The sequence below is a fragment of the Canis aureus genome, chromosome X (genome assembly GCF_053574225.1).
Source record: "Canis aureus isolate CA01 chromosome X, VMU_Caureus_v.1.0, whole genome shotgun sequence".
In the NCBI taxonomy this organism is placed as follows: domain Eukaryota; kingdom Metazoa; phylum Chordata; class Mammalia; order Carnivora; family Canidae; genus Canis; species Canis aureus.
The window spans coordinates 15,056,467-15,082,044 of NC_135649.1; the positions used below are offsets into that span (position 1 = coordinate 15,056,467).

The following is a 25,578-nucleotide window of genomic DNA, read 5'->3' on the forward strand; positions in this document are numbered from 1 at the left end:
CTCATGAATAAATAAAATATTTAAAAAATAAAGTGAAGGGATGAGTAATCATAAAATCAAAATGAACATTTTTTTAAGATTTATTTATTCATGAGAGACACAGACTGAGAGAGAGAGGCAGAGACACAGGCAGAGGGAGAAGCAGGCTCTTCACAGGAACCCCAATGTGGGACTTGATCCCGGACCTTGGGATCATGACCTGAGCTGAAGGCAGGCGCCCAACCGCTGAGCCACCCAGGTGTCCCCAAAATGAACATTTTCAATAATATAAGACTGCTAGCTTTATTAGCATTTAAAGAAATGGACATGAAGATGAAACATTGTTTTGAAATAGGAAAGTATTCAGGGTTCGAAAGTCTTGAGGGAGGGGCAACTGACTGGCTCATTTGGTAGAGTACACAACTCTTGATATTGAGGTTGTGAATTTGAGCACCACGTTGGGTGTGGAGATTACTCAAAATTAAAAAAAAATATTTAAAAAAAAAGAAAGTTTTGAGGGAATAGGAATGCTCCAACACTGTTGATCAGGGTATAAATTAATAAAATCATCTCTTGAGAGAAATTCAATATGTATAAAAATAATATGACATTTTATATATTCCATGACCAGAAAATAAATTTATTTATTTATTTGTTACTTTTTCAAAAGTAAGCTTTATCCTCAACATGGAGCTCAAACTCATGACCCTGAGATCAAGAGTTGCATGCTCTACTGACAGAGCCAGTCAGGTGCCCCTCCATGACCTGAAAATTTAATTGTAGGATTCTTATCTTAGGAAATAGCCATAAAAATGAAAAATAGATTTTCTACAAAGATGTTCATCACAATTTCAAAAAAAATTAGAGGCAACTTAAATGTCCATCAATAAGGAAATGGTTAAACAAATTATGGTTCACACACATATAGAGATATGTTCAGGTAATAAAACAATCTTATTCTGTAAAAGAAATTTGTATGATATATAACAAAAAGTTCACAAGAATATCTATGGGTAATTATTCTTTTCTTTCTAAGTTTCTGGATTTTCCGTATTTAATTAGTATCTACTACACTAATAGTCCTACAAAATGATGACTATTATTTTATGAAAAATAGATTTGGTTGAGCCAGATATTTTATTTTGGGGAAGAATAAATTAAATAGTTCCAATTATTTATTCATTCCACAAATAATTATTGAGTTTCTACTAAATGCCAGAGAGTGCTATATGAAGGAGTTAAAACTGTAAAGAAAATTTACAGTCCTCCTCCTTACTGAGTGACTCTAGTCTAGAGGGAAAGACAATGATTAAGTATATAGCACAATGTCAAGTGCTATGAGGACAATATAGCAGGGTAGGATGATGGGGCTATTTCAGAAAGAGTAGATGAGAAAAGGTCAGTCTGAGGAGTGACAATGTTAGCAAAGATCTGACTGAAGTGAGGTAGCCAACTATGCAAATATTCACAGAAGGAACATTTAGTCAAAACAGCAGCAATTAGGGGACATCGGTGGGAATAGTGGAGTAAGGAATTTTGAAACCCTTTTCCTCCATAAAAGCAATGAAAACACTAGCAAAAACTGTTAGTATCAGTTTTCAGAACTCTGGAAATTAACCAAAGCCGTGGAACAATCTGGGAACGTTTATTCAAGAAAAAAAGCTGAATCTTGGTCAGGACAGAGAGCTTTGTGGCATTTTAAAGTTTAATATTTTAAAGATTTTATTTAATTATTTGAGAGAGAGAGCATGAACAGAGAGGAGAGGGAGAAGCAGGCTCTCTGCTGAGCAGGGAGCCCGACACTGGGTCTCGATTCCTGGATCCTGAGATCATGACCTGAGCAGAAGGCAGATGCCTCACTGACTGAGCCACCCAAGCACCCCAGCTTTGTGGCATTTTAATCTGCCCCATTCCTCAGCCTCTCTTCTCTGCTCAACAGTAGCCTAAAGAACTAACAACCTGCAACCAAAGTGAAAGGCAACAGTCTGGCTGCCAGCAGAGAATGCAGTCCCATTCCCATCATTGTTTAATCTGGCGTTCCCTGTGTAGTATAAGCCCTGACAGTTATGAGGGTTTTTTCTGTTTTGTTAACACAAGTGCCTGACTTAAGCTTTGGTTGCTGAGGCATCCACTTCAAAGCTGGCTATCAGGCTATCTATCTGGAATTAAAACATTGTCAGCCACATGAGTAGACAAAGATCTCCCTGCACTGAAGCTCCTTGGTTTTGGGGCTGTTGGTTGATTTCAGTAACTGACCATTTGGGCCACTTGTCTTTTCCCTACTCTTTAAATTCTTGCTCTTATGTTTTAAATTTACCAATAGAAATGAGCCCATGAAACCCTATGCTCCGCTTTTGACCCCAATAAAAGCAGAGCCCCAGCCCATTTGCTCCCTCACTTTCTCTCTCCTCACCCCCTCCCCCAACCTGTGTGGCCTCAGGTGTGCTGTGTGATATCCTACTTTTAGAAGTAATGAACCTGTATTTTTCAAAGTTTCCTGAGGGTTGTCGCTGGACAGAATCTTTCAATAAGAACTACAAGGGTCAGTCCTAACATTGAATGGGAAAAAGATGTCTACAGAAGCATCTCCAGAGACTTCTAGCCCATAACATTTCTAATGATAGGCTGAGACCAGCGTAAAACACACTAGAAGACTCCATTCCTGAGGCCTGTCTTTCTTTAACCTAATTCAAAACTCACCCAGTACTATCTTGTCTTGAAGGTATTTGTTGAAAACAATTACAGCAGTTGTTTAAACTTATAGCTGTTTGAGGCAGTTGGCAACAGAGCCAACAATAGGCCAACCAAAAAGCTTAAAAGGAAAGTTTGAGGGGCGCCTGGGTGGTTCAGTTGGTTAAGTGTCTGCCTTTAGCTCAGGTTATGATCTCGGGATTCTGGGATCGAGCCCAACGTCAGGCTCCCTGCTCAGCATGGAGTCTACTTCTCCCTCTCCCTCTGCCCCCCGCTCATATTCTCTCTCTCATAAATAAATAAATAAATAAATAAATAAATAAATAAATAAATAAGAAGGAAAGCTTGGGAATAAGATGTCCATATGGGGCTTTGAAGAACTGACAGTTTCCTGAAAATCTAAAAGGTTATGCTGCACATGTGTAGATAAGTGTGCATTCCTAGCTAGGATTTTATGAATGCTCTGTACAAACTGAGAACATGCTAAGTTGTCACCTTGAGTTAAACTCTTCACAAGCAGGAAGTAAAGACTAAAGCAGTGTGGCAAACAGTCTCGAGTGCCTGAACAGGAAAGCAGAGCCCCTAGGCTAACACTGGGAGCCTTTAGTTCCAGTGTTTAGGAAATCTCTGGGTAGTCTTTAGTTGACCAATAATCTAACTAAGCAGAGACTTCAATGGCCACACACAACAAAGAATTTACTTATAATAGACACAAAACCTCAGAAAATTGGTTCAGGAAAGTAACTAGACCAACAAACAACAGACAGCAAAAATATCAAACCCCAGGGAGGAGGAAGAAGCCGATTTCTGGCACTGCCACATTGTTTTGTATAAAATGCCCAGATTTCAACAAGTTGTGAGACATGCAAAGAAACAAAAAAATATGGCCCACTGACAGGCAGAAAAGTCGTCAATGGAAACTGTCCCTGAAGAAGCACAGATGTTGTACTTCAGTAAACTTTAAATCAACTATCTTGAGTACACTCAAGATCTAAAAGGAAGTGTGGACAAGGAGCAAAAGGAAACCAGGAGGCCCATGTATCACCACATAGAGAATATCAATAAAGAGAAAATAGGTATTTACAGCTGTAAATTTCATTTGGAGCACTGCTTTAGTTTCATAAATCTTGGTATGTTGCACCAAAATGCCAGTGGTATGATGGGTGAGTGGGGGTTGAATTTGGGATATTTTTGAAGGTAGAGTACAATAAATTCGTGGAAACATTGAATCTGGGTATGAAATGAGAGAGAAAGCATGAAGACGCTGAGGATCTTTACAGAAGCAATATGGTTTATGGTGGTACTGTTCAATGAGATGGGGAACACTGGGGAAATCAGTTTTATGGGTAGAAATCAAGGGTTTTATTTGGGGCATTTTAAGATTTAGGTGATTATTAGATGTGAGTCTGGATGATATAACCTTGGTAAGAGAGCCCCAGAGGAAATCCCCTAGAGACTCCAATATTTAGAGATTAGATGAAAAGAGCCAACAAAGGAGGTTGAAAAGGAAAAGCCAGTGGGGTATCAGGAGAATCATGGGACTGTGGAGTCCTAGAAGTCAAGTGAAGAAAATTTTTCAAGAAACAGGATATGATTAACTGTCAAATGTTGATAAATCCTTAATATGAGGGCTTAGAACCGATCGTTAGATTTGGCAAGGTGAAGGTTGTTCCAAAAGAGTGGAGGAGGCAAAAACCTTCTAGGTGTGGGAAGTGAGAAAATGAAGATAGTAAGTCTACACTACACCTTTGAGGGGAGTGTGGTAGTGAGTCTCTGAAGTACGTACTCTCCCCTAATTCCCTGACTTGGTATTCACACCCCTGTGTAAGCCTCTCCCCTCAAGTTCCGGCTGGATATAGTGACTCACTCCTAAGAATAGAATGCGGCAGAAGTGATAGGGTGTCACTTCTGAGCAGGAAGATTAATTTACATAAAGGCTGTAGCTTCTTTCTTGGCTTTTCTCTTTCTCTGTCTCTCTGAACACTGGTGCTGGGAGAAGCGAGCTGCCATTCCAACTCTGGAGAGGACCAAGTAGTGTGGCAAGGAACTAAGGACTGCACTCCAATAGCCCACGAGAAACAAGGCCTCCCAACAACTTGGTGAGTGAACTTGGAAATGAATCCTTCAGCTCTGTTGGTGGTGGGACTGCAGCCCTGGTTAGCAGCTTGATCACAGCCTCATGAGAGAACCTGAGCTATAGTCACCAACTAAGTTGCTCCCAACTTCCTGATCCAGATGAACCATGAGATAAATCCATGTCATTTCTAGCTACTAAGTTTTGGGAAATTTGTTACACAGCCCTAGATAACTAATACAGGTGGGGGGAGGAGTGTGGAGAGTAGTTATATAGTCTAAAAAGGGTTTCTTTGGGTGGTTGTATAGTCTAAGAAGAGTTTTTTGTTTTTGTTTTTTTTTAACAGGGAGATTTCATAGCATGTTTGTTTTCTCTGCTTGTCATAGAGCACTCTCATCTGCATATAATGACACAGTAGAGAGGGGTGCTGATTGTAAGCCTTGCACAGGGGTCCAGGACAAGTGTGCAAAGGTTGCTGTTACATAGGAAAAAAGGATGAGGCAGTGTGTGTACAATGTAATTGGGTTAGTATATCTGATGGTAGGTAAATTCTCTTCTGGTTGCTTCTATTTTCTCAGTAAAAGAAGGGAGGTCACCACCTAAAAATGAGTAGAGAAAATGAAACTAATGATAAGTAATTTCTTTTAACAATTAACCTATGGTATAAAGACAGTTCATTGGATTTGAGAACAATAAAACTGTTGCCAGTACAAAGTAACTATGATTTCTCTCAGCTGTCCTCAAAATGTTCCTTTAAGCTTTTACATCTCCCATCCTTTTCCCTAAATGACATAAAGATCTAATAAATATAAGCTTCCCTGCAGCCAAATACAATGGCTGTAGAAATTCCTGGGAAGTCTTCTTTGGAGCATCTCTCCATGAGGACCATATGCACAGACAAATAGTACTGAGAAGAATATGCATTTGAGGGTGCCATAGGTGGACTTGGGGGCGCTTAGACCTCACACAATTGAGGCGATCACTGGGACTGGGACTGGAATTTCATGAGCTATGAAATCTGTGTACACTTGAGTCTGGTCAGGGTAATTTGAACTAAGGAAACTGGTCTCAGAACTGGAGAGCAGAAAGTGGGCTGGGAGCTCAGCTAAGGATTAGCAAGGGTTACAAAATAATGAAAAAATTAGAAATCCACAAATACAAAAGCAAAAGCGTCTAAGAAGCTACACATATAATGAGGCTTGGAATTGACATTCTAATAGCCCCATCATTGATAAATGAATAAATAAAATATGCCATAATTCCAATCCACTGAGAAGTTCTCAGAAGCATGATTAATAGGAATTGAACAGTAATTCAGCAAACTCATACTGCAAATAGCTTCAAAGTATAATCAATTTTGATGCTCAAGGTCTAACTATTATCTCTGAAAAGTTTACAATGAGTCACTTTCACTTTGCCAGTGTTGGTGGGAAACATTTCAGATATGAGTCCACATATTTGGAAGCCAATCTGAAATAGAGGCTCCAGAGTAGCTCAACAATAACAGCAGTTGAGCTGACTTGACTATATGAACCAAAAATGTATTCCCCTTTCTAAGCTAAATCATAGCTTGAGCCCAGTGGCTGATGAATCTTCTAGCCTCATCTCACATTTATTTTTCCCTTGTCTATGCAGTGCACCTGGAAATCTTTCTGCTTATGTATAGTGTGAGGTTTCTGAAGTTAATGTCTACATAATGGACACAATCCTCATAAAGATCAATTTAGTCCCACCAACTAGAAGTAAGGGGAGTACCTTTATAGAAGGAGTGTTGTGCTTGTAGGGCACCATGGCCCAATAGATCTCTTCCTCCTCTAAAGTCCCACAGTATTTTATTTAATCTCTCTTTGGCTTTTATCATATCTGCCCACTTTGTAGTTATTTGTGGGTGTGAGTAATGAACTTAGAGAACCTTGAAGGTATATATTACCTCATATTCATCATCAAATATGGTAGTTATTATAGCTAATAACCAAAATATTTCTGATTCTCCTTCCAGAAATGGTAGGAAGTGGGTGACACTTCCCTGTCCAGCCTCTAAGTTACATTGAAGGTAAAAGAGAATTCCCAAACTATTAGAACTACCTGAAGAGTTCAAAAAAGTTGCTTAACACAAGTCAACATAAAAACCCATAGCATTTCTCTAGATCAATAATAACCAATTAGAAAATACAGTAGAGAATAAGATGCAATTTATAATAGTAGGTACCACTGTAAAGCATCTGAAACTTAATCTAATCACAAAACACAAAATCTAATGAAGAAAATTTAAATGTTTACAAAGGACTTTGAAGAATGCCTGAATAAATAGAAGTACATAAAATCTTTTTGTATTCATTTCTACCCGAAATGGTCTACAGCTTTGATGCAATTACAACAAAAATCCCACTGTATTTTGGGAGTAATTGGGCATACAGACTCTAAAATGTATAGGAGAAAGTGAATATCCACAAATAACCAATATAATTCTAAAAAATAAGACCAAAGAAGGGTCTTGCCCTACACAATTTTAAAATATATTACAAAGTTGTATCAAATCAAGGACAGATTATTTAATAAGTGGTAATTAGAAAAACGGACTTAACCATATTGAGAAAATGAAATGAAACCTGTGCCTGTCATCATGTACAAAAAGCCCCCAATGGAAGGCAAAGTTGCAACTTTATTGGAAGAAAATATAGAAGATCCATTTGTTGTTGGCTTTCAAGAGGATTCCTTAAGATACAGCAAGCACAAAATATAATGGGAAGAGTTACACTTGACCACATCAAAAGTCAAGGCACAGTTCATTAGAAGACACCACAAAGAAAGACGAGGGACATATTAGGGGAAAATCATTCGCAATGTCAAAAACACAAACAGATTAATATTTGGAACAGTATATCTCAATCCTTTCAGATCTAATGGTCTCTTTTAAAAAATTGTTGTGTAACCACCTTATATTACCCCAAAATAAAACTTGTAGATAATATTATCTACTAACACACATAATTAAAAATAAGTATTACAATGTCCTAATTGTCATATCAAAAGAAATAAAAGGATAAGAGTTATGTGTTTCAAAAGGGCCAAATATGTTAGAAGACATAGGAAGTAGAGAGATAGTTGCACACAGACATAGAATCACTAGGAATGGTACAGCTACAAATGTAAATTAATGTATGTTTTATTGTAAGTAAACTAGGCATGTTTTATTGGAGTCACAAATTCTTGAGCCTTGTTGCCATTGGTTACCTGCCTTTCCAAAATGATAAGCGAACCTAGGTAATCATTCAAATGAAAGAGAGTTGCATTCCTGAACAAGATTCAGGACTACTGGGATCCCTGGGTGGCGCAGCGGTTTGGCGCCTGCCTTTGGCCCAGGGCGCGATCCTGGAGACCCGGGATCGAATCCCGCGTCGGGCTCCCGGTGCATGGAGCCTGCTTCTCCCTCTGTCCGTGTCTCTGCCTCTCTCTCTCTGACTATCATAAATAAATAAAAAATTAAAAAAAAAGATTCAGGACTACTTTGTGCTTTAAATGATCTGAACTCAGAATCTACTGTGTTTCATATACAAACAGATCTGTCATCTCCTTAAGTATCTGACAAGACATTTGAAAGTTAGGAGAGGAAAAAAAAAAGAAAAAAAAGAAGTTAGGAGAGATAGGGCAGCCCGGGTGGCTCAGTGATTTAGCACCACCTTCAGTCCAGGGCCTGATCCTGGAGACCTGGGATCAAGTCCCACGTCAGGCTCCCTGCACGGAGCCTGCTTCTCCCTCTGCCTGTGTCTCTGCCTCTCTCTCTCTCTTTGTCTCTCATGAATAAATGAATAAAATCTTTTTAAAAAAAAGAAAGTTAGGAGGGATAAAGGAATATTTTGTGTGTGTAAGATGTCTAACATTCCTGGCCCTCACTCCCTAAAACCCAATAATACCCTCTGACCATTGGGATAACTAAACACGCCCCCACTAATTTCCAAAATGTCCTCTTGAAAGGAATACTATCTCCACTGAGAATAGTTAGTCTAGATATATAAGAAACTTGTACAAGTCAGCAAGACAAATGGACTCTGCAGTATAGAAAACTGGGTAAAGATTATGAAAAGGTGGTTCACAGAAAGGCAGCATGATGCACAATAAATGTATGAAGGGATGATTAGTTTCACTAGTAATTAGAAATATGGGTGACAGACACTGAGGAGGGCATTTGATGGGATGAGCACTGGGTGTTAATACTATATGTTGGCAAATCGAACTTCAATAAAAATATATATCTAAAAAAAGTAATCAGAAATATGTGAGATGAAACAGCAACATTATTTTGCTTTATGCTCACAGCCCAAACTTCAAAAAATGGATACTATACAGTGCTAGAAAAGATATGCATAATCAGGAATCTTCACGTATGCTTGATGGAAATGTAAACTGATGGCAGCTATTATAAAAAGATATTTGGAAGTTTCTAGCAAAAACAGAAATGTGAATTTCCCAGGACCCAGGATTTCCACTCCTGAGTATTGAGCCCAGAGAAATTACTGTCTAGGCACACAAACACACATAAAAGTATGTTCATGGTAGCAGTGTTAGTAACATAGAAGTATTAGATGCCATCTAAATGCAAGTAGAGAAATGCATAAAGTAAGGTATGTGCAGACGATGGAATATTATATGGTAGTAAAAAATGGAATAGGTGTAGGTTTCAACAGCATAATGTTGAGTGAAAAGAAAAGGAAATGAAAAGAGTTAAGATGTGTAGCCCAATATCATTTGTGTAATGATAACACCAAAATTAGACATTGCTGGAGATACTTATTGCATGTACATTAATGATCTGGAAGGCTGATTGAAAAGGGCCGTGTGTATTCAAGATGAAATCAAATGAAACCGTGTGTTAGTTTAAAGTCCCTTTTGCATTTTGAGGTTGAGAGATAGGGGAAGAAACGGGGGAGGTAGTGCTTGGAGAATTGGAGGCAATAGACACATTCTGAAAAGCAGAGATTGTACGGAAAGATGAGTCATCAGTAGACAAACCACTGCATTCCCAGGGAAGTCTATTAGTAACTATTCTCTCGAAGTCCACAAAGGAAAAGCTAGAGGAGTCCACATCAGAATGACAACAATATATTCACATAATTTTGCAGGAAATCATGATGGTGTCAGAAATTGACAGTCTTTTTCTTTGGTTTCATCTCCATTGAAAGCAGAGCCAAAAAGTCAGATTTTATGAAGCTGAGATTTATCTGCTGCTTAAGTGCCTAACAAGACACTAAATGCCAGAAGATTTTTTTGAAAGAATTACGAAATCATTTTTTAGTTTCTTCTAGATATTGTCAAAGCTTAGGAAGCATAGGCCTTAGGGAGTTTGAAGGATTGACAGGTCTATGATGGTAGCACAGGGGTTGAGGGAGTCTGTTTCAGTCCAAATGGACTTATTAGGAAAAGTACCACCACTCTCCTAAGTTGATCATGTATTTATATTAGCTGCTGTCATTGCTCATGGTCAGCCCATTATGCTTGATTAACACAAATTAATCTCAATACCAATTTTCTTGTATGTAGAGTGACTCATCCCTAATGGTTGTGATTTTGTGTAATTACCAAATAGACTTAAAAAAAAAAAAGATCTGAGCTAAATTTATAGCTAAGGGGTAGCACAAGTAGTCACTGCTCTAATCTCTTCTTGCTTCACAGAAAGAAAATACTTGCTCCACAAATGAGTAGAGGATTTTGTTATCATATGCTATCCAGAATAGTATCCTCTGTAGCTTGTGTATGGTACATTTCATTATCTCACAAAAGCACTGGAAAGAGTGATTGTGAGACTCTGCTGTATGATCCCAGGTTACATATATAATTTTAATAAATCTTTGTTTTCTATAAAATAAGAAATCAGCAGGGTACCTGGCTGGCTCAGTTGGTGGAGCACACAACTCTTGATCTCATTCATGCTTGTGTGTTTGAGCCCCATGTTGGGTGTAGAGATTATTTTTTTAAAATCTCAAAAAAAAAAAGAAATTAGATGATCTCTAAGCTTGCTTCAAGCTAAAAAAAAAATCTGACACTGGCGATCAGGATTTTCCAGATTTGTTAATTTGGGTGAGAATAATTCAAAGACACACATAAAACTGAATCACAACCCTTCTCTAGAGGTACATCATTATTTTTGAATGGTAATCTTCCCATTTTAAAATTTGCTCCATTTTTTAAGACAAAACTGCATACTTAATGATGCATACACAGGGTAACAAATAGAAGGTACTGAAATTAAAAGCAAATATGCAATTCAAAGGAAGTTTTTTTTTGAGGTGTCAAAGCAAGTTATATTAGGAGAAAATTGAAATGACCTTCTAAGAGAGCCTCACTTCCTAATCTCTATAAAAGCTACATGTAACAAGATGTATCAGTCCATCCATTTTAATACCGCTTTAGCAAGAACATTTAAAGACTGTTTTTACCAACACGTGATATGTTAGAAATGAGATCTATGTACAGTTGTTATTTTCTTGCGCTGACCTTAATTTCCCTGTAGGTGTCATCCACCTTGCAGGGTGATTTTACCCCAAGCACATTAACAACTACAGGGAGTCTGAAAAGCCTGCAAGCCAAAAGGGCAGAACTGATTCCAGAGCCTTCTATTTGAGCTCTTAATAATATTCCCTTTCCGAAAAAGACCTAAGTCACAATTGTGAAAACCAGGGCCCAAGTAACCTCTGCCTTTAGATGTGACAGAGCTTGTTGCACCCAGAACCCAGTCCCTGCCTGTCATATTCCTTCCTTCTGTATCCGGGAGTAGGTTACATGTCCTGTTTCAGAGATGTGGGAGAAATACAAAAAATAAAACCTTTTGTCCAAAATGTCCAGAATCCTTGACCAGCTTCCTAGAGTGACCAGGAAGCAGAAGGAATTACTGATCTCTGAAGGAATGTTATGAAAGAGAAAATACCTACTTAAGATACCATCACATATATGACAGCAAAATTGTAAATCCACCATAATAATTTTTCCTGTAACATTCAGCTTTAAAATGACTTCAGACTCTGGAAAGAGTTTCTACGACTTATAAGACTGATTGAGCTCTGAGAAAAAAGATCAGTGCCCCATCAGTGTTCTCCCTAATGCAACAGAGCAGCCTCATGTGCCTGCAGGAAAACAAGAACTAAAGATTGGGTCAAGTCATTAAATCCCAGGGTCTGCCTAGGGTGCGAAGATTGAATAGATCACCAACCATTCCAAGCTGGGAAACCAAACAGTTATAGCTTCAGGGTCAAGTTGAGCCAGAAGTGAAGTAGACCTAATGGGTAGTCTAGGCAAGATGCCCTGTGGAAAGGAGTGTGGACTATTATGGGGCTTGAGAGAGCCCCCGAGCTGCCAGTCCACAAGGAAACTGTGAACTCAGTGCTACAACTGCAAACATTTTAATTCAACCACAACAGTGACAACTTGAAAGAAGCCTCTCGGCTGCAAATGAGAATGCAGCTTGCCCCAAATCTTGATTTTAGCTGATAAACCTCAAAGCACAGAGTTGTGCCTGAATTTCTGACAGAACTGTGAGCTAATAATTGGCTGTTGAATTAAGGGAATAAGTTTGTCGTCGTTTGTTAGGCAACAATAGAAAAATGATAATCAGCAGACACCTGGGAAACTGGAACTATCTGTCATCAACTGTAAGACAGATGTGTTCACTGTGCTTAAAGGAATTAAAGAAAAGCTTTAAAAGGTCAGTGGGAAGCGAGAACCCATGAAATTTATCACAGATTCCTGCCATCATCTATGGTAGGGTCATAAGGATCTGATTGACTCTCCTGATTTAAGCAACTAGAAAACTTGATAAAATACATGCACCAGTTGCTTTCAGGCTGGACAGCAGGCAGCACAGGCCTATTATCTCAAAGAGAAGAGAAATAAATGAGATGATCCCTCCAATTCCCTCAACCTATTGCCAGGAGGCGTTTCCAAGCTACGGTGCAGAGGAAGGGGGGAATGGAGTGCAAAGACAAAGATCAAGATTTAGGAAGGCCGATGCTGCTGGTAATCATGGAGCAGAGCCCCAGAGAGGAGAAAACTGCAGACAGAAGACTCCAGAGATCTGCCGATGTGTTCCCTTGAGCCTTTGGCTGATTACTCCTGTGCATGCATGAGAGGAAACTGCCAGACTCAGGAAATAGAATCTCTGTGAAGCACTAGGCCGAGCAATTTCCAGAGGTCCCAGAGGGCTGAGAATATTTTGTGCTCCTACCAGTCAGAGCGGAAAAACGTCATAACACACAGTGCATGGGGTAGAGTTGTCAGAAGGATAACACCACGGTAGAGGAGATAGATCAGATCTTGAGTAAAGAATACTCTAAGAAGGCTCAAAGGCTCCTAAAATGTTGGTCTTAGCAAAGACTTTTTGGATATGATGACAAAAGTGCAGGCCACAAAGGCAAAAATAAACAAGTAGGGGCTACAGCAAATGAAAAAGCTTCTGCACAACAAAAGAAACAATCAGCAAAGCAAAATAAACGACCTGTGGAATGGGGGGAAATGTTTGTAAACTATCTATCTGATAAGGTGTTAATATCCAAATTATGTAAGGAACTCAAACAACTCCATAGCAAAACAAAACAAAACAACCCAACAATCAGATTTAAAAATGGGCAAAGGACTTGAATAGATATATTTCCAAAGAAGATATACTACTGATACTACGGCTACTAGGCACATGAGAAGATGCTCAACATGGCTCATCATCAGGAAAATACAAATCAAAATCATGATGAGATACCACCTCACACCAGTTAGAATGGCGATCATCAAAAAAGAACTGTTGGCAAGGTTGTGGAGAAAAGGGAACCCTGATGCGCTGTTGGTGGGAACGTAAATTGGTACAGTTGCTAAGGAAAACAGTACGGAGGTTCCTTAAAAAATTAAAAATAGAACTACCATAAGATCCAGCCACCCCACTTCTGGGTATATATCCAAAGAAGATTAAAACATACCCCCATATTCATTGTGGCATTATTCACAACAGCCAAGACATGGAAACAACCTAAGTGTCCATCACTAGATAAATGGATAAAGACAGTGTGAGATATGGATATATATATATATATATATATATATATATATATATATATATACATACATACACACACACACACACACACACACCCAGGCACCCCAAAAAGGGCTTTTCTTTCTTTCCTTTTTTTTTTTTTAAGATTTTACTTATTTATTCATGAGAGACAGGGAGAGTCAGAGACCTAGGTGGAGAGAGAAGCAGGATCCCTTCAGGGAGCCCAATGCAGGACTCGATCCCAGGACCCCAGGATCACGACCTGAGCCTAAGGCAGACAGTCAACCACTGAGCCACCCAGGCGTCCTTCTTTTTTTTTTTTTTTAAGAAGGGTATTTCTTTCTTTAAAAGATTTTATTTATTTATTCATGAGAGACACACAGAGAGGCAAAGACATAGGCAGAGGGAGAAGCAGGCTCCATGCAGGAATCCCAATGCGGGACTTGATCCTGGGACTCCAGGATCATGACCTGAGCCAAAGGCAGATGCTCAACCGCTGAGCTACCCAGGCTTCCCAAGAAGGGTATTTCTTAATGATAATAAATAATACATCAGGAGGACAGAAGAATGCCAATTCTGAATGTGCCTGAAAAGCAACCAAAAAAGTTAATGAAACAAATTTGACTATATATTAAAGAGAGAAAATATAAACCCATAAACATAATCAGAGATTTTAAAACATCTTTTCTGAATAACTAATAAAACTAGATAGAAAATAAGTAAGTATATAGAAGATCTGAAGAACACTATCAACCACCTTAACCTAAATTGACATTTATAGAATTAAACACCAAACAACTGCAAAATAGGCATTCTCTTTACATGTATATGGAATGTATACCGAGATAGACCATATTCAGGGACACAGACCAAGTTTCAATAAATTTCAGAAAAGTTTGAAACTTTACAGAGCATGTTTCTAATTAAAATGAAATTATATTAGGGATGCATAGGTAGCTCATTCGGTTAAGGACCTACTTGGGCTCAGGTCATGATCCTGGGGTCCTGGGATCGAGTAACATTCTCTGATGAGCAGGGAGGCTGTTTCTTCTCCCTCTGCCCTTCTCCCTCCCCATCCTGAGCTTGTGCGCTCTCTCTCTCTCTCTTTCAAATAAATAAATAAAATATTTTTTAAGAAAAGAAAAGGGGGAACACCTGGGTGGTTCAGCGGTTGAGCATCTGCCTTTGGCTCAGGGCATGATCCTGGAGTCCCAGGATCGAGTCCCACATTGGGATCCCTGCATGGAGCCTGCTTCTCCCTCTGCCTGTATCTCTGCCTCTCTCTTTCTGTGTCTCTCATGAATAAATAAATAAAATATTTAAAGAGAAAAAAAGGGGGCACCTGGGTGGCTCAGTGACTGAGCATCTGCCTTTGGCTCAGGTCGTGATCCCAGGGTCCTGGGATCAAGTCCCGCTTCGGGCTCCCTCCTGCCAGCCTGCTTCTCCCTCTGCCTAAGTCTCTGCCTCTCTCTCTGTCTCTCATGAATAAATAAAATCTTTAAAGAAATAAAAATTAGGGGATCCCTGGGTGGCGCAGCGGTTTGGCGACTGACTTTGGCCCAGGGCGCGATCCTGGAGACCCGGGATCGGGTCCCACGTCGGGCTCCTGGTGCATGGAGCCTGCTTGTGTCTCTGCCTCTCTCTCTTTCTCTGTGTGTGTGACTATCATAAATAAATAAAAAATTTAAAAAAAAGAAATAAAAATTAAGAAAAGAAAATACATATGACTTAATGAAATTATCCTAGCAATGTAGTAAGATAAACATAATTCCATGTAATTCACAATTTAACAGAAAATAAGATCAAATATTGAAGAATTATATTTCATAAAAATTAAAAATTTCTCCTCCTCAGAAGATATCATTAAGAAATGAATAGGCAGGGATCACTGGGTGGCGCAGCGGTTTGGCGCCTGCCTTTGGCCCAGGGCGCGATTCTGGAGACCCAGGATCGAATCCCACATCGGGCTCCCGGTGCATGGAGCCTGCTTCTCCCTCTGCCTGTGTCTCTGCCTCTCTCTCTCTCTCTCTCTGTGACTATCATAAATAAATAAAAATTAAAAAAAAAAAGAAATGAATAGGCAAAGTCCAGGCCAGATGCTATGTTTATCTTGGTCCCCATGTTTCCTGTAAAAGCCACAAGGACAGCTGAAACACAGTTCTTTAAAGGCATTGGTGGTATTGCTCTGCTCCTTGGCCTCACACCTGTGGGACTCCCCAGAGGGCTCAGCCTTCAAACTTCACTGCGGCCATCAAGGAGTATCTGAAAGAGTCTCAGAAGCCTGCCTCCTTACAAGAGTCATGACTGATCATTACTTACTGGCTCCTGCATGGACTGCAAAGTCCTGGCTGTAGAGAATGCTAACCTGGACATGGTCCACCCACCTACTCTGGCTTCTTGATACCTTTAACAAATTCCCTTTGTTGGGCTGCTCAATGGAGTACCCGGGAGACTGTGTTTCGTGCTATAAGCAATAGCTGTAAGTCCAGAAAAGAGCAGTTTTTAAAAAGTAGCTATTTAACCAACATGCTACAGTCTTAAGTATAATGATTAATTCTCTGGCATTCCCTACCACACTGTAGGCTGTAGGCTGAAGGGCATTGTAATACAGGAAACCAATGCCCGGGGCCAACAGATACTCCATTTTGGGGTGGGGTGGTGATAGCAACGTTGGTGTTATTATCTGATGGTGACTCTCCACTGGCAGTTACTGGGGAGAGGCCTGCTAAGGCAAGGAGGACTTTGTGGGCCTAACAAACCATGATTTCTGTGGGTGAACATTCTGACAGTGAGTTATCTGTAAATATATTTAATGAGCATTAGGTGACAAGGAAGATTTCCTGGACTTATTTATATAAGTACATGTTCCAAAGAGCTGCAAGCCCACAACCAGTTCTATTACTTTCATTCTTAGAGTACTCCTGTGTAGCAGGCAGAGGCCACGCGGAGTCCTTCTGCCTTGACGAAGGGTGGAAAGCAGAGATAGGGGAGGTCGCCAGGCAGTGGGAAGCCAAGAGGAACCCAGTGTGTGGACTGTCTAGTTCTGTTTGAACTCTGACTTCTTATCCTCATGGTACTCTTTTGTCTCTCCACGAGGTTTAGCAGGGTATGGCTTTCAGAGCCAGTGGCCCCAGCATCCAGCGATCACGGAAGAACCAGGCCTAGGGGCGCCTGGGTGGCTCAGAGCAGTTAAGCATCTGCCTTTGGCTCATGTCTTGATCCCCTGGGGTCCTGAGATAGAGCCCCGTGTCAGGCTCCCTGCTCAGGGGGTAGTTGGCTTCTCCGTCTCCTCTGCTGCTCCCCCTGCTTGTGCTCTCCCTCCCTCTCTCTCTCTCAAATAAATAAAATCTTTAAAAAAAAGAAGAAGAAGAACCAGGCCTAAACATCTGGTATATGTGGAAGAAGATAGATGTAGCTACTCATTAAGAGTACTCTGTGCTAAACGACAGTTTGCAGGCATAAATTTGCTTCATTCTTGTAAAAACCCAAAGATGGATGAACTCGTAGTTCCCATTTTACATACGAGGAAACTGCTGTTCAGAGGGAATAAGTGGATGTCCAAGATCAAATGGCCAGTGAGTGGTGAGCTGCTATTTTGAACTCAGTCCATCTAATTCTGTTGCTCAAGTTATCTGGCCTCAGGTTACCAGCCCTCTACAAAAAGGCCAGAGGTGCAGCAGAGAGTGGCCTTGGAGCATTGACTGAACAAGTAAAAACCTCAGGTAATGACACAGTGGAGGGTGAATGGTTATTGTTCATAAAAATTCATCTCTGGTTTCTACATGTAGCACGACATCTATTTTTGACTTCATACAGTGCATGAAAGTGTTTTTATAAGAACTGTATTTGCTTTTATTCTTTGGAGCAGAATTTACATAGGATATACATACATCTTTTCAAACACTTATTTAAGCACTTTTAACTCTGATGTTCTATCAAATGTATGATCGTTAGACTCATTGGTGTTTCGTCGGAGAATGAGATTGATAATTGCATTTACAATGGAATACATTAACAAATCCGCTCATTAATATTTGATAACCATTGAGAACTGCTTGTTTTGCATGACTTAGGCCAGAGGGTGCTTATATGCAATATTCCTATTTTTTGTCCGCTAGAGAGGACAGAAGGATATATTCTACCAGAAGAATCACAGCACTGTTTAATAATCCCTGCTTCAAGTCCTTCTTTGGGATGAGACAGGGTATAAATAAATAATCAATGAAACCAACAGGCCTGTAATTTCTCTATACTTGTTTACCTTTTCCTTCATCGCTCCCCAATCTTCATGTAAAAGCCCCTGTGCCATTAAGTGCATGCCAGTTGCTATGCCAGCCTCTCTCCCCAGCCCCATTGCTGTCTCCTTCTGACCTGTTGGCATTCCCTGGCATGAATGAAGCCTTCTTTACCTCCTCATCTTCGGCCCCACCCCAACTACTACCAGTGTTCTGGGAATTCAGCAAGCCTTGAAGCCTCACCTGACCCCCCACTAGCCAACTTTCTGGCCTCACCAGGTTTTCCTTCCTCAGAAGCAATGAGGAAGCCTTCTTACTCCTGCTATGTCAGCCAGGTGCCCCCACCATGGCCACCCCCGACACTGGTACCATTGCAGACTGCTCCTCTGAAGGCACCTGATTCAAGTACCCCACATGGACCACGTCCTCTATCCCTCCCAACTACTCATGGAACTTATTCTCTTAGATAACACATGGACGACTTCACCTCGGTATGACTAAAATTGAGGAGAGCCAGAAGCCTGCTGGAATTCAATTGGAATTCAATTCTTTAATGGCATGCGTAGGTGTTAGCAGCACAGGCTCCTTCTGTGAGAAGTCTCGGCACTGGATGAGGTTGTGTGGACTCCTTCCAGTCTCTGGGACCCAGGCATCAGCAGTTCTTGCTGGATCAGAACATTTCAGAGACCTGAGAAGTGGTGTCATCCTCAAAGAGGTGGCTGCTCTGCATGTTGTTGTTCACTGCCCTTTGAACCCTGCAGTCATTGTGGGCCTCATTGCCCACCAGCTCCAGAATGTTGGTGGCCACATATTTCAGAATGGCGGAGAGGCAAACCTGGCTGGAAAAGCGTAGGTGCTGGGCAGGGTGGTTTTCCTGCAGGAGATGGTCTTCATGGCTCACAGAGAATTTCAACTTGGTTTTTGTGGAAGAGGAGAGTGTCTGCTTCCCAAGCCTGCAGGAGTTCTGACTACTTCTTTTCCCAGACATGGTGTTTTGCTCTGATTGGTCTACCTCGAGTGTCCAGCTGGTCTGACTGTCCCAAGACACCAGTGCCCAGTGCTCATTACCGCCCTCTCTTTCCCCATGCTCCAGCCACTCATTGGTCAGGGAGAGGCCTTTGTGACACCATAGACATTGATATGTCATTGATGTTCACTGGGCCCTGATCAGGCCTCAGCCTAGAAATGTGTGTGCTAGCACTTGGTCACCCTAATGACTAGACCAGAATGTGATACCAGTATACCCACCAGCATGGCTGATAACCCTAACAAGGATGAGGTTGTACAGCAGCTAGAACTCTCATACACTGTTATCAGGGTGGGAAAAGTCTGACAGTTTCTTATATGAAACTAAACATACACGTACTATATGGCCTAACCATTTTCTTCCAGGTATTCAAGAAATGTAAAAATATATCTACACATGCACAGACACACACCCACTCACCCACTCACACACACAGACACAGACACAGACACAGACACATGCACTATGCACCAGAAAGTTTATATCACTTTTATTCATAATAGCCCAAACTGGAAATAGCTCAGGTGTTCATCAACAGAAAAATGGATAAACAAACCATAGTATATTCATAAATTCAGCAATAAACAAATGAACTACTGATGCACACAATAACTGGGATGGATCTCAGGGTACCTGGGTGGCTCAGTCAGTTAAGCATCTGCCTTCGGCTCAGGTCATGATTCCATTATCCTGGGATTTAGTTCTACATTGGGCTCCCTGCTCAGTGAGGAGTCTGCTTCTTCCTCTCCCACTCCCCCTGCTTGTGTGCTTGCTCGCTCTCTCTTTCCCTCTCCCTCTCCCTTTCTCTGTCAAATAAATAAATAAATAAATAAATAAATAAATAAATAAATAAATTCTTTAAAAAAAAACAAGGATGGATCTCACAGGCACTATGCTGAGCAGAGGAGCAGGACACAAGTGTGTATATACTATATACGTATGTGTAGATGAAGTTCTAGAAGACTCAGAATTCTGGATGTCTCCAAGGTAGAGGAGGGCCAGGCCTGATTATGAATGAAATGTTCTGAACAGAGGTGTGCATTGCATGGATGTATCTACCTTTCAAAATTGTGCAGTTGAAATGTGTACATTTTAACATATGCCATTTTTGGTTATAAAAGAAGTGCATGGGGGCACCTGAGTGGCTCAGTCATTTAGGGAGCTGGCTCTGGTTTCCTCTCAGGTCATGATCTCAGGGTCCTGGGATCAAGCTGTGTGTTGGACTCCCTGCTCAGTGGGGAGTCTGCTTCTTCCTCTCCCTCTGCATTTCCTACACCCCACCTCTGCTCATGCTCTTCCTGTCTCTCAAATAAATAAATAATTTTTTTAAAAAAAGAAGTGTATGAATGTAATAACCAAGTGGCTTGGGAAGTAGAAGGAACAGATACAGTCGAAGCAGAAGTGGCAGAAAGTTGATACTTGCTTAAGCTAGGCAAGTACACAGGGTTTCATTATATCATTTTGCTTCTTTTATGTTTGAATTTTTTATAATACAAAGTCATGAAAAAGAAACAAAGGATAAAAGAATAAAAGAAATAAGGCAGGCATTAGTAATCCATCATAGTATCCTTGTCTCAGAATCCTCTTCAGTATATCAGTCTTCTCTAATAAGCAAAAGAGCAAGTGAAAGAGAGAACACCTATTTTCCATCCTTGGCCTGAAGCATACACTCCTGAGTTCATTCCACGCAGACACACACACACACACACACACACATACAAACACACACAAACACACAGCAAAAGAATAACTCAAACAACTTATTTCAGTATATTAAAGTGCTTAGCTTCAGGTAGTAGGATTATGAGTGATTTTTACCTGGTCTATATTTTGCTGCTTCTTCCAAATGTAAGAAATAGTGAAAGGGATTATAAGAGGAAAGGAGGGGAACTGAGTGGGAAAAATTAGAGAGGGAGACAAATCATGATAGACTCCTAACTCTGGGAAACGAAAAAAGGGTTGTGGAAGGGGAGGTGGGCGGGGAGGATGGGGTGACTGGGTGATGGGCACTGAGGGGGGCACTTGATGAGATGAGCACTGGGGGTTATACTATATGTTGGCAAACCAAACTTCAATAAAAACAAATGGAAAAAATATATACCACACAATATTAAAATATCGTTTTTCATTGACTTTTTCCGGTATTGTTACTATGGTTTCAAAAATTCAACAGGCTTTACCACATTATCACTCTCAGGAAAAGCAATGCTGCTAATCGTATTATTTGTTAGCAAAAAAGCTTTTGCCAAGGTATGAGCCTCCAGGGTACTTTTTTTGTAATGATAAAAATGCAATACCGCACAGGAGATCTGCTTATTAGACATTGGGCACGCTCTCTGTAGAACCAAAATAACTCTTCAGAAATTTCCTGCCAAATTCACAGCTAAACTGTTATGCAAATGTAACTACATCTAAATTAAAAGTGCTGAGATGATACAGCCAACAGACTTTGAAGTTTGATTGCTTTCGGTGGTGTAGGCAGAAAGGTTGAGATGTTTCAAAGTAAACAAGACGCATCACACTTTATTTGGTTTCCTGTTTGACTGGGGGTTTACAGGATGCAGGAAAGCCAAGATGATAAATGAGAATCACATAGAGTGAAGGAGAAAGGAGAGAGTAGGATTAAGTGTTTGAGGGAAGAAGAGCCTCTGAGCCCTCAGAAAACAAAACTGGACATGAACTTAATTGCAGAGAGAATCTGTAAGGCTTAGGACTATACCTAAAAAAAGGAATGACCGCCTTTGAATGATCTATGTGAGAAAGTCTCATTATTTAACTTTCTTACATTTAAGTCTGGCCTTCTCAACTCGATTTTAAAATAGCTAGCTCCCAAGAGCAAGGAATCTATCTTTTACTTCTGGCTACTTGTCATTGAGCTGGCTAGAAGCTCTAAGAAGACACACTAAATTTTCCATAGCTAGACCCTTCGAACCTAGCTCAGTGCCTCAGACATAGGCATGCTCTCCATTGAACAAATGAAAGACCAGTCCCAATAGCATATGACCTGGTACCTGCCCCCAGCAGAAACTCAGTAGGTCTGTGTTGAAGTAGTTCTCTGTCAATCCATGTAGTCATCGCACAAATATTCCTGAGCGTCCGCCATGTGCCAAGCACACTTCTGGGTGCTGAAGACATGGCGTTGAGCAAAGGAACATCCCTACTTCCATGGCACCTACATTCTAAGCAAAAAAATCACCCTCTAGACAACATCACAGAATATAATTTTGGGTTTCCATGGCCATTATAACAACTATCCCCCATTTAAAATGTTACAATACTAAGCAACTCCTGGGTGCGCTGGGTGGACATTTCACTTCTGTGGCATTTCACATGAGGAGGTGAACGTGATTACAAGTGGCTTAAGATAACAAGTAGAAGCATACATAATTCTTGCAATTGGAGGACTTTCCAAGAAAACACATGAATTGCTACAGAATATACAGTTCTTGAAGATTACATCCTACGGACCAGGAGAGAGATGGTTTCCCATAGAAACAGAGATTCCTTTTATTGACAAAGATGAATTGTTCCACTATGACTCTCCTCTTTCTAATTTCCTGGCTAGTCGAGATCAATCAATACTCCTTAGACAGTACCCATTTAAGGCTCTGACAAGTGTGATTTTGTAGAGGCCATGCTTTGAGCTTCTCATTAATGAAAAGCAGTACTGTAGCATTCATTGCTACTTGCACTCTATTTCCTGGCCTTGCTCCGTCTGGTCCTGATATTACAAACAGCTGAAATCAGTACATTGTGATATTATGCAAATGAGCTCTGGCAGATTGAGCTAAGAATAGTGTGCATTGGGCTATTTCAATTTATTTGGTGTATAGATGAATTTGGCGTTTTTTAATTGAGGAACTTTACAGACATTTAAAAATACCTCTGCATTAGAAATATTTTTCCTTACAAAAGTTAAATAAACACCAGTCCAGTCTGTGAAACCACTTGACTGAGTTTAAAAGTAGGAATTCAGAAAGGAAGTAAAAAGAGGGCATCCAGAAAGCAGATATTAGCATTTTTCACAATGTCCTTTTGGATGAGCTACAGAAGCATAGGCTGGATGCCCAGTAGAGCTTGGTGAATTCAGCCTTGGTCAATTTACTGTAGCCAAAAGGTGCTGATTATGGCTCCCTGCAATCCTGGAGGGAACTTTCTAGTGTCATACTGCAGAGCTGGAAAGTTGGGATTGTCTTGTTCAACAATTTTTTAATGACTTGGAGGAGGACATTTGAAACATGTATAAAATCTGCTTATCACAAGAATTTGGTAGGGGTGGTGAATGGATTGTTATGACATAATCAGGAGCCTTAAGGATCTCTCCAAGGCAGACTCTTCATCTGAATCTAGAAGATGAAACTTGATTGATATAAATAAACGTAAAGTTTGATATTTATGATGAACAAAAAGCTGGTTTCTTATTTCAGGGGGAATTCTTAGTCGAAGATCAGAAGATACTTCTTTCCAGGCCCTAAATTAATTGATTGATCATTTTTCATAAAGCAGCAAGTGAAAGATTTTGGACTTGAAAAGAAAGTTGAAAGTTTTTCAACAAAAAATATTAAGATAATATTTATTTATTTACTTATTTTTATTAGTATTAAAGAACTATTTGTTTTTACACGTAATGGATTTTCAACCCTATGCTGATAACATATTTTTTCTTTTTCAAAAGAATCTGGAAGGGGTGAACCCATCTTCACCTTGTCAGGAGAACCAAGCTCCTTGAACATTTCATATTTATTGCGTCTTTGGGGAGAGTACACCTGACTCCTATAACTGAGATGATAGTCTTATCTAATTACCAGTTTTCCTTTTTCATTTGGAACATAAGAAGTGGGCTTCCTCTGTACTGGAAAATGGCAAAGTAACCAACGTACATATTGTCTCAACAGAAAACAAGATTGAACATTTTTGCAGAACATCTCATGTTTTGTTCCCTTCCCTGGTAAAGTATGTGATGCTTAAATTATCATTTGAAAACAGGATGGCCAAGTACTGGTGATACCACTTTCTAGGAATATGGATGAGTTTATTAAGCCAATTTCCCTTTTTTAAATGAAGGATTGTCACGGGGCACTTGGATGGCTCAGTTGGTTAAGCATCTGCCTTGGCTCAAGTCATGACCCTGGTGTCCTGAGATGAGCCGGCCAGCATGGGCTTCCTGCTCAGTGGGAAGTCTGCTTCTCCCTCCCCCTCTCCCTCTGCCACTTCCCTACCCTCTGCCACCACCACCACCACCACCACCACCACCGCTTGTGCTGTCTCTCGCTCACACTCTCTTTCTCAAATGAACAAATAAAATCTTTTTAAAAATTAAAATTAGAGGATTGTCACATGGAAAATGACAAAAAAACCTTTCAAGTGTCTCTTGGCACAGTACTAAAAGGAGCATACTTGAAGAAAAAACACATAGGTTTTTAATTTACTGACAGCAGATATGAATAAAATATAAAATGCAACTTCTAAAAAAGTTAGTGTAGCCTTGGCTCTCTTAACCAAGATGGAATGTCCAAGGAAAACAAGTAATGGTTCTGCTTTGCTATACTAGTCAGACCATCCTCGTGTACTGTCTTATGTTCTGGACACTATTTTGAGAGAGATTGACAAAGAGGAGCATATCCAAATGGTGCTATCAGTAGAGAGGATGAATGTTCTAGAAAGTATGTGATCACTACAACTTTATAAACAAGTCTGAGCTAACCTTCTTAAGGAAGAGACACCGCAGAGAGATCAGTAGAGGCCCAGCCTTCCCAGCTGTAGCAGCCCCTGGAGCCAGAGCCCTGATGGGATAGAGAGAACATCTAGGAACAACCAATTCCCCAGCCAACCCACCAACAGCATGAAAATGCATCTCTGCTCCACGAGCAGAGATGAACCATGCAACTTGAGCCCTGCCCAAATTGCCAACCCACAAAATCATGAACAAATAAATGGCTGTTATTTTATAGGGAAGTTTTGTTATGCAACAGTAGAACCTGGTATGTGATTTTATCCAGCAAATTTTGCTTCTAAAAATAACTCGATGCAAGACATACATACACATATGACCACTGCAGTACTTCTGATAAGGATCTAAATAGAAAGAAGAGGACTGGTTAAAAATGATGGCATATCCAGGTAATAGAAGACTTAGCAGTGGAAAGGAATCAGGTGGTTCTCCTTTTATATATGTGGAAAGATGTCTGAGGTATGTTGTTAAGTGAAAAAGCAATGTTTAGAACCATATGAACTGTTAACCACGTTTGTGCCAGTAGACAAACATAGGCACACATGGAAATGTATACACACAGAAGCCATCCAGGGAATGCACAAGGAACTAGGAGCAGTCATGAGCTAAGGAGTTGGGATGAAAGTTGAGCAGGAAGAAGACTTTGTACCTTTTATTCCTTTCAAAATATTTTTAAAAGATTTTATTTATTTATTTATTTATTTATTTATTTATTTATTTATTTAAGAGAGGGGGCACAAGCAGGAGGAGGGGCAGAGGGAGAGAGAGAAGCAGACTCTCCACTGAGCCAGGAGCCCAATGTGGGGT

The 25,578-nt window shown here is 40.2% G+C and overlaps 1 long non-coding RNA gene across 1 annotated transcript in view; it reads left to right on the forward strand.

Moving 5' to 3' along the window:
- The first annotated feature begins 4,614 nt into the window (after nucleotides 1–4,614).
- The window catches only part of LOC144309103 (uncharacterized), a 107,048-nt gene continuing 86,084 nt past the window's right edge, over nucleotides 4,615–25,578 (forward strand). Inside the window, exon 1 of the long non-coding RNA XR_013375220.1 lies at nucleotides 4,615–4,769. This is a non-coding gene — a long non-coding RNA (uncharacterized LOC144309103). The remainder of the gene's footprint in view (nucleotides 4,770–25,578) is intronic.